This window comes from Haematobia irritans, chromosome 5 (assembly GCF_050003625.1).
Source record: "Haematobia irritans isolate KBUSLIRL chromosome 5, ASM5000362v1, whole genome shotgun sequence".
Classification (NCBI taxonomy): domain Eukaryota; kingdom Metazoa; phylum Arthropoda; class Insecta; order Diptera; family Muscidae; genus Haematobia; species Haematobia irritans.
In genome coordinates, this window is record NC_134401.1 from 2,019,971 (window position 1) to 2,030,968 (window position 10,998).

At 31.5% G+C, this 10,998-nt stretch overlaps 1 protein-coding gene across 3 annotated transcripts in view; it reads right to left on the reverse strand.

The window, feature by feature from the left end:
- Fili (Fish-lips) overlaps positions 1-10,601 on the reverse strand; it is a 144,563-nt gene extending 133,962 nt beyond the window's left edge. For 2 of the 3 annotated variants that reach the window (XM_075313460.1, XM_075313458.1), the window contains exon 1: positions 6,247-7,930. The gene's annotated coding sequence lies outside the window, so the exon portion shown is untranslated. Of the gene's footprint in view, positions 1-6,246; positions 7,931-10,512 lie in introns of those variants that run through there. The other variant, XM_075313459.1, reaches the window with a different exon arrangement.
- Between the last annotated feature and the right edge of the window lie 397 nt (positions 10,602-10,998).

Here is a 10,998-nt window from a genome sequence, read left to right on the forward strand (position 1 = left end):
ATATTAGCTTTTAATAATAAATTACATACCACAAATGATTATTAATGAGCAACAATTCAATATAATAAAAAGCCTATTCTTATTCAAAATTTTGGAAATTAAAAACAAAAAAACATCATTTATACCTTGAAGATATATTGGGTGGGGAAGCTCTTGGTGAGTGGATTCCTATATGGAAATTTATCTGCATTGTAAGAAATCATACAAAAAACTCAAGTGGTATAATACCCATTCGAGTGTTTATTTATTTTTTTGTAATAATTTTTCGAGCTATCAAAACATTGGAGTTGCAAACAATAACGAAAGAAGTAACATCACTAATACAATATTGGAAAACAATGAGCACAAAAGATGCTTTATGAATCCATATGAAATGAAATCCCAATTCCAAAGAAAAGACACATTCACAATATTTTCATAATAGATTTTACAGTTTTTGTTTTTTTTTCCACTCATAATGATAACACGTGAAAGGATGGATGACAAGAGTTACAAGATGATGTCTAATTTCATTCACATACCATGGTGATGATGCTGTTAATACCAAACAAATGGTCCCCCTTGGATTTTTTTTTTTATTTTTTTGGTCCTAATATCCCCTGGATATACAACTACTTACATTATATATTGAATGAAAGGCAGGTACTTAAGTCAAATCTACTTGACATTGATTCTTAATACTTGGCCTTAGATATACTTTGCATTCATCCACCCCACAAACGTCATACCAATTATAGAGAGTACTGATATTGTATGCAAGTCCTATTTTACTATGTAATTTCTAAAATCTGAAGTTGGACCTTTTCAAAAAATTCTTGCTTTCTCGTGAAAAATATGATAGCAATCATGAATAGAATGGGTAGGTTTGAGTAGATACTTTCTTCATGTGCATTTTTTCACATCTTCTAATGAAATGTCGTTCATTTATACAAGTGGATATTCTTCAAATCTTTGCTGTGGGTTAAAATAAACAAAAATTGAAAACAAAACGAGGGAGGTATAATATATTTCTCGCTACCATATTTTGTCCATGGCACTCAAATAATAGAATTTATTTTTCAAAATAGAGAAAAACTCGATATTTGACTCTTCCACTGGTTTAAAATTGCAAAATCGACTTTCTGATTTTTCAAAATGTTTCTAATGTCCACATTTTCAGTTATTGAAAAGTCGACTTTTGACGTTTACGAATTTTTAAATTTTTCATGAGTTATGAGAAATGCGTATCCTTAAGTGTAGTCGTATGAAATATTTTTGGAATATACAGGATATTAATGATTCAAAATAATAACAGAATACAAATGAAGAATAATTCAATGTGGCTGTCAAATAATAACCGAAATAACGGATGCATGTTCCATGTATGTCTGCCCAATCGGATCAATTTTGCTGAGCAATGAGAATTATTGGTTGGTAGAATAAAATAAGAAAGTTGACATTAAATTCCTTGAAGAGCATTAAATGTCGATTAATTTACCTTGGGCAATTCGACAACTTTTATATTCGTTTTGGGACCGTTTTGAATACAAAGCACACTGGTAGCAACCCATCATTATATTAACAAAATATGCCATTAAAATGAAACTTTTCGTTATTATAACAAAATTTCTATTATTCACTGCAAAGTGTCGTACAATTAGCGAATATTTTCATTGTTTTAATGAAAATGTTTCATTATATTAATATTTTCGTTGGCTCAATTTTAATGAAATTTCCCTTCCATGTGTGCATTATCAGTGCATCAGACGAGCTTGTAGATTACAAAAAATCGTCTCTGATTAATATTTCTGATAAAAATTCGATTAATCAATGAGCCAATTAACGAAAAATTAGAACAATGAAAATTGTTGGTAATAGTAAGAAACATTTCGTTGTTTAACAAAAAGTTCGTTATAATAAGAACCTTTGCAAAAAACCTGGTCTAAGCACTTCTCAGTTTCTGGACAAAATATAGTCTTAAAGTCATAATCATTTTGTTTCTACCTTCGTTTATATACAAATTGTGTAGCATCCCCTAAATATATATGAAGAATTTCTTTCAGTTAGTACTACGATTTCAAGATTTCAATTAAAACTTTTTCAGTACGTAAGAAAGTAATGTTGAATTTTTACCCTACATCAACTCGGATCACGAAAAAGTTATAGAGATATCTATACATATGTGTGCTCTAATTAACCTCTAATAAAATCAACATTTAAATTAAACATTCAAGTGCTTTCTGAATCTATCACTTAGGAGATATTGAAGAAAATTTATGACTTTTCCCGTTTGAAGAATATTTCAAGAATATTGATTTTTCTGAGACTTTTCAACACAAACTTCAAAATGGATTTATAGTTTACCAGTGCATAGCTGGGGTTTATTAAGTATTTGTGTATGAGTGTATGTATACGAGTCTATGTAGATAATGTCTGGCATGTATTTAGTCATCAACCATTCGTCTGTCTATCGTTTTTTCACTCTGACACATTGATGTGGTGGAGTGCTCATGTAAGTATGTAAATGGATGTGTGTGTTTTGTGTAATAAATTACGCTACTCCAGTATGTTATTTTTGTGATTAAATGCAGTTTTTTTTCAAAAGTGGTCGAGAGGGGTTTGAATTCTCTAGTCCTGTTTGGGGGGATGTGTTTGTTTTTGTAAACTTGAATAATTTTCACTTTTTATTTGCTCTCAACTATTCAGCATTTACTCGTTTGCCCTATCCTTCCATCCCATCCAGTCGCTAAAGTGGTACGAAATGTTCGAGGTATGGCATGGCTATGTATTTACTAATTATTTGTGTTGTATAAAACACTTGAACTACTTTTGTTTACCAGCCTTTTGCCTTCATAACAACCCCTTTCGCTAGATCCACCTAGCTCCCTTTGAGCCCCCCTGTGGTGTAATATAAATTTAACTTTTTTCACCACTTATGTGCTTTTTAGTCGTCATCTTTAGTTTCGGTTTGTTTTATGGCCTTTTTGAGTGTTTCATGGTTTCTTGGCCAAAGCTACGATTGCTTGGTCTATGGCTATGACTCGAACTGTGAAAGTTCATTCACAAGTGAGTTGTTTAAGTGACTCTTTTTGAGTGACTGACGACTTGGTGTTGTTGTTCTATTCTTGTACTCTCTCTGTGGTTTGACTTCCATGTTTGTTTATTTGCCATAAAAGGATTGTATTTTTGGTTTGGCGAAAGTCTTTTTTCTGCTCCATTCATGCATGCTAAAAAATTTGGCTTTGTAATTTTTTTTCGTGTCGCGTTTTTAGTAGAGAATCGTGCACAGCATTAGTCCTTGGCTGTTGTTGAAATCTAGTTAAAGGTTTTTATGGGTGAAAGAAACCTTCTTTGCATTGAAATTTCTGGCAGAAAGTCAAGAATCGAAGTCTAAGAAGGTGAGATATAATAAAACAAAGTCGTAAACTAACCTAAATTGTGGTTTTATTAGCGCCGCATTGAAAGTACGCAAAAAATAATTGATTTTCGCAAACATTTTCCAATGTTGGAATTCATAAATTGTATGAAGAAATTTCATAATATGAAATAATACCGGTTGTAAATGCCTACGAATGTCCAAAGAACAGAAAACGAAGGGATTTGTTTTATGCGAAGAATGAACTACCTCGTGAATTTATATATTATGTATTAGGTTAGGTTAGGTGGCAGCCCGATGTATCAGGCTCACTTAGACTATTCAGTCCATTGTGATACCACATTGGTGAACATCTCTTTTATCACTGAGTGCTGCCCGATTCCATGTTAAGCTCAATGACAAGGGACCTCCTTTTTTATAGCCGAGTCCGAACGGCGTTCCATATTGCAGTGAAACCTCTTAGAGAAGCTTTGAAACCCTCAGAAATGTCACCAGTATTACTGAGGTGGGATAATCCACCGCTGAAAAACTTTTTGGTGTTCGGTCGAAGCAGGAATCGAACACACGACCTTGTGTATGCAAGACGGGCATGCTAACCATTGCACCACGCTGGCTCCCTAGTCTTTAGTGTAGATTTGGCGGGATTGAAATGATTCAATTTGGGTCTTATCCACCCTCAAAAAAATCGCTTCTGTAATATATACCCCAAACACATTTTGCTTCAAGCATATTATATTTACAAGCAAACCTATTATATTTACAAGCACTTTATGTCCCAAACAAAATATGTTCTAACATATTTACATATATGTCCCAAACATGTTATGCGAGTTTATGAACATTATATGCTTGCACTTAAAAATTATGTGTTTAAAAAATTTGAGTTCCAAACATATAATTTTTGCATCCAAACATATGAAAAACAGTCTTTTTCGTCCGTTTATGAAATGAAATATGAAAATTATTCTTCCCAAATTGAACCATTTTTCACAACCACTGTGCAGCATCTTCTGAGATTGTTAACTACCGTTCCCCAAATTCTTCCTTGGGACAGAGAGAAACGAACTAAAATTATAGAAAAATCTTTGGCGCTAAATTACTACTATATTAACTCAGAATAGAACCCTATTGATTTTGGAAGAAATCGGTTAAGATTTAGATATAGCTCCCATATATATCTTTCGCCCAATATGGACTAATACGGTCCAAGAAGCCAGAGTTTTACCCCAATTTGGTTGAAATTTTGCACAAGGAGTAGAATTAGCATTGTAGCTATGCGTGCCAAATTTGGTTGAAATCGGTTCAGATTTAGATATAGCTCCCTTATATAGCTTTCGCCCGATTTACACTCATATGACCACAGAGGCCAATTTTTTGCTCCGATTTAGTTGAAATTTGGCATAGGGAGTAGAAGTAGCATTGCAGCTATGCGTGCCAAATTTGGTTGAAATCGGTTCAGATTTAGATATAGCTCCCATATATAGCTTTGGCCCGATTTACACTCATATGGCAACAGAGGCCAATTTTTTGCTCCGATTTAGTTGAAATTTTGCACAGGGAGTAGAATTAGTATTGTAGCTATGCGTGCCAAATTTTGTTGAAATCGGTTCAGATTTAGATATATCTCCCATATATAGCTTTCACCCGATTTACACTCATATGACCACAGAGGCCAATTTTTAACTCCGATTTAGTTGAAATTTTGCACAGGGAGTAGAATTTGCATTGTAGCTATGCGTACCAAATTTGGTTGAAATCGGTTCAGATTTAGATATATCTCCCATATATATGTTTTTCTGATTTCGACAAAAATGGTCAAAATACCAACATTTTCCTTCTTAAATCGCCACTGCTTAGTCGAAAAGTTGTAAAAATGACTCTAATTTTCCTAAACTTCTAATACATATATATCGAGCGATAAATTATAAATAAACTTTTGCGAAGTTTCCTTAAAATTGCTTCAGATTTAAATGTTTCCCATATTTTTTTACTAACATTGTGTTCCACCCTAGTGCATTAGCCGACTTAAATTTTGAGTCTATAGATTTTGTAGAAGTCTATCAAATTCTGTCCAGATCGAGTGATATTTAAATGTATGTATTTGGGACAAACCTTTATATATAGCCCCCAATACATTTGACGGGTGTGATATGGTATCGAAAATTTTGATCTACAAAGTGGTGTAGGGTATAATATAGTCGGCCCCGCCCGACTTTAGACTTTCCTTACTTGTTTTATCCATAAACGCAAGCTAATATTAGCATTACTTTGAAAACGGACTTGTTTTCTATGTGTACAACTTTTCGATTTATTCGGTATTGAATCTCTACAAGTCGTTCATAGCTTACTTGATTATTTCGAACTTTATTGGAAGTTAGATATCAACTATAGATAGTAAAGATCATAAAACCTCAATTATTCAATTTACTTTCATTACTCGAAGTGGAAGAATCTAAAAATCATTTTTTTCGAGTTTTTTTACCTTTTTAACTTTAAAATATTCAGCGTCAAATTCTGAAACTCATGAAATGGTAATATTAAATATTTTCCCCTACTAAAATAGAGGAGCCTATGCCAATTGTTTTATAGTTTTTTTGCGAATGCCTTTTAGTTATGTGAAATGTATTTTTTCATATTCGAAAACTAATGACATTTTTGAATAAATAATAAAATGTTTTACAAAATAATGAGAATGTATCAAAAACTATAAATTTTCTCATAATAAAGATGGTTTATGATTTATTCATTGTTATTGTAAGTAAACAATAAACAAATATTTGACATCGAAATTATTCAGCAAATTGCTATAGTGATAAATTAATTTAATCAATCATTGAAGATAACATCAATTCTTTTGTAATATATGGAAGATGACCAAATTTCCCACTTACCTTTTTTATAATCCTCAAAGATAAGCATTAGCTGCTATGGCCAGTTGGTGGTCGTTCAATGATGGTGATGATATCCTTGTTGTTTGGTTTTTTGTTTTGATGAAATCCTTATTATTTGCAAATAATATGGCAAAACAATAGATGATGGATCACTCTTGAATGTGGGACACTTTTTGTAATGCCTCCTGTTTGTTGTTTTTGTATTAGTGAATTCGTGTATTGATGTTTTAGTTTAGCTATGATGATGAATTATTAACAATTATTTTCCTTTGATTTGTTGTCAACAGAATATCCAAATCTTTGTGATATTTTTTGTTGCTTTGTTTTATGTTTTTGTTTTTTGCTATTCGACAAATTCAATAATCTATTGATTGAATGGGTGATTGATTGATAGCTTTTTGCACTACACTAAACACAAAGGACACTGTCAACTGGTATTGAAATTCCTATTTGTCAGTCACTCTATTGGATTTTCGATATTGATGGTGGTGACAAAACGTTTTATTTTCTCAAAAGGCCGTATCAAATCACTTTAAAGCCATTTCCTTTTTTATTTCTTTAATGGCCAAGAGTGATGTCTGTAGTATCGTCATTCACTGTAAAAGGGGGCGTTAAGATATTTTCGCAAATTCTCAAGCACTAAGAGTGGGAGAGATTCTAAGTTTTTGTTTTTGCAATTTACTCAAAGTACTCAAATGATTTTGTTGTGGTTGTATTCTAACTGTTTTGTAGTGAGATTGCTGTTGTTTACATTTTAACCGAATGGTAATTGCATGCCAATATAGGCACACACTTTCTGACACACACACACACACTTGTGAATACGCTTACTCTCTAACAACAGTACCACTCTTGCACGTTTAACAGTTTTCAAACGTTTAACTTCCGTTTCTGAGGCTGTTCTTTGCACACTTTTCAAGGGAAAGGTGGTTAAACACGATCGTAATCTTTGCTTGTTTATGAAAAACGCGTAGATTTGTTTCCTATCCCTATGAATGAGATAAGGTTTACTGCTGGGCTCTTTGACTTGCTTGCTTGCTGGTATTTATTTGGCTGACACATAAGGGTGTGTTTTTCACCCGCGTTATCACTCTAAGGAAAAAAAAAGGAATTCCTGTAGTCAACACACACGCTTACACAAAAGAACACAACAAATCCACAGATAGGCCGTGTACAATAACATCAACAGTCACGATGGGTGCGAACCATTCAAAAGGGAGTCAGACACAAAGTCAGTGGCAGCGACAATTTTAATTGAACGTTAATTGTTAATTTTAAGGTGTCATGTGCTTGTTTTCTCAGCGGCACACCTCCTTGGGAATTTCACAAACCAGACACTCATACACATATGGCAGCATATTCATAAGCCTTTGAACTTCGTTATAACGGTTTGCCCTCTCGATGAGCAAACGATGGTATGTTGCCCCCACACCAAAACAGTGACAGAGAAGTATGGTTGGTGTACAACAAGAATCTTAAAATGCACTTTTCACTTTTTTGCAAAACTTTTATTTTACCGTTTTCTCTACTAAATCAATAGTTTTCATATTTTCTTTTATATTCATATTTGTTTTTCTTTCGTTTTTTTTTTGTTTGTTAAATTTTATATTCAATGAAATTGTGTTTTGTTTCGTGCCCGCTTCACTAATTCGACTTATCCGTGACGAACTTCCTCTCGCGTACACGAACGTTTTACAACTGTTTGTTGCAGTCAGTTTTCCAATATGAAACAAATGTTGACGCAATGTTTTCAGTATTAACAGAGCTCTGCTATTGGCGTGGTTAATGTTAATAGCTATGGCAAGTTGTTAATGAAATGTTAAAGTATCGTGGGAACTGTGTGAATATGATGGATTTATGTATAGCTATGCGCTTGGATATCAATACATAGTGTTATTATCGAGGTTCATGATGAATGTATGCATTTTGGGATAGCAGAATGAATTTTCCATAAGATGGTCAAGTGAAAGCAAATGTATCGAGTTAGGATTTTTGATTTTTTTTAACTTTGCCCTTGAAACTTTAATATAATTAAAATTTCGTCTTCTTTAACAAATAATATGAAACATGAAGAAATGAAATGATAAATAAGAAACGAATGTAATTTCAACGCAAATAGAAGCTAGTAAAATCGGGCGAAGCTTAATCAATTCTTTAAACAAAATTTAAAAGAAAAAAATAGGTAGTATGGCGATATTAGGCCACATTTTCATCTGAACCAATATTTAACGAATTTGAAGTAAAGGAACCCGTGATTTAATCAAAGTTTGAAAAGGAAGGTAATATGGTCATATGTATCAAAAGAGGGCTATGTAGTTTTATAGGAGGTTTGTTAACGAAAATGCTCATTGTATTTAGAAAAATTAAAATTTGTCATCGATATAAAAATTTCACTTTCGTTTATGATATCAAATATTTTCTTGTTTAACGGACACTTTATTAAAATACCAAATTCGTTTATAATATAAAACTTGCGTAAAAAGTGTGCACAATTTATTTCTAATTTCTTTCTAGAAACTAGAAATAAATTGGGTATAAATCACCGGAGTAAATGCAATTTCGGACGAATGATACCACGCTCAAATTCTCAGGGTAATAACAATTTATTATATTTTGGCCGAAATGAGACCATATGCGTATACATGGGGCCTATATGCAAATATATTAGAACCGGTACAATCATTTCCTCGAATTTAATTTATTTACAACATTAGGAAATTTTGTTTGTATAAAATTTCGTTTTGGCGAAAAGAAAACTGTTCTCTCAGTATCTAGAACATATAACTATAGAGGCAAATTTGCTTAATAATAATTTCATGATTTCCTGGATAAGATAATAACTATCTATGTTGATTGTTTTCATTTACAACCAATATTGCTATACGCACTCAAAAAAAAAAGTGGACTTTCTTTCACTAAAGCCAATTTAACTTTATTTTAGTTCATGGAATTATTGGAATTATTATTATGTTTGGAGAAAGTTTCCTTTACTCTAATAATTTTTTGCGTACATAATTTAAATTAACTAAAAACGAGGAAAAAATATACACAAATGAAGCATAAAGATTAACTAAATTCGTGTCTTCCACAAAAGAGTTCAGTATTTCTTTAAATTTGCAACTTTTACTACAAATGCGTTCATCATAAACTTCGTATGTCACTAAAGACATTCTTGCAATGTTGAACTCAATTTTTTTCCTTCAAACTACAATTTTTTCTTTAAGAAGTGAAATAACTTAATTATGTCTAATAAATTTTCTTGAATTTGTCGAAAAATATTTACTTATTTTAATGACATTGGCGTGATGCCAGCGTTTGTAATGCTGTTTAGTTAAATTTTTCTAAAAATATTCAAAATTTTCTAAAATTAACCGAAAGTTTTCTTCCTGGTGGGTTCACTGTTTTTTTCAGTGCAGGATTAAAATAGAAATATTTATATTTAATACATTTTATTGCCTATATTCATAATAAATTAATAGTTTTATAATAATTACTGAGTTTATCGAAGAAATTTGTATGGTAATAGTTGGTTTAAAGTTTACGTTAACTTTTATTAATATGGGGGTATATATAATCAATCACCCTTGAAATTTAACCACCCTTTATAACCACGTAACTGGTTATAAAACACAGCTATTATTCTGTGGTAACATAAAAACATACTTTCTGTTTTGTACTTAAGTGAATAATACTCACATATCTAAAGTTAGCATTATGTTAAGTTAAAATTAAATGTTATCAACACCCTTTATAACCACGTAACTGGTTATAAAACACAGCTATTATTCTGTGGTAACATAAAAACATACTTTCTGTTTTGTACTTAAGTGAATAATACTCACATATCTAAAGTTAGCATTATGTTAAGTTAAAATTAAATGTTATCAACATTTTGTATCTCTTTTGCAGTGAGCAAGAAATGTATTAAATTGTCAGAGAGAACAATGGCAACCACATGCCGGCGAGAGAACAAACGATAGAAAAAACATGTAAACAAACATTGACATTTTTATAGCATGAGAGAGAAATTTTATAACATCAGAGAATCTGATGTTGAGAATCTTGAATGAATAACATACAGTGGATAGGGAATTCCTTCACACAACCATACACCCGGGAATATATATTTCGTAAATGCAATGTGTTAACAAAACGTATGGATTATGATGAATATGGATAAAATGATATAGTACATACATAGGTTTTTAATATTAAACACTTACTTTTAATTAATACCTATAAATATAGCATAATTTATTCAATTACCTGTTCTTATTATTCAGCAATGGAAATTAATCCCAAGAGTTTTAAAAAATTATTTTAATTTCCTTTATGTCAAAAGCATTTCAGTTTCCAGCTGCAATTTATTTTGCTGTAAATAGAAATGATATTTAAGAATATGGAATTAATGACTATGAATAAATTCGTATTAAATGAAATTATTTTAAGGCAATAAATGTTGCTTTTTAGGATCATAATCGTATTTATTCTCATTTCAGTCTACTCGAAAGCGAGGTTTTTAGATTCGTGTAGAAGAATAAATCTGCAATATTGAAAAAAAAACTTCAAAATGTGGAGTACATGGTTATTACTAATTTAGCGAGATAAGTTCATAAGCAATTTATCTTCATATATTCATATATAATCTGAGAAACTTCAATTTTATAAAAAAAATATATACATATATTCATTTAAAAACAATTTTGTCTGTTGCCCAGCCAGAAATAAAATAATCCGAAATTTCGCATCTAA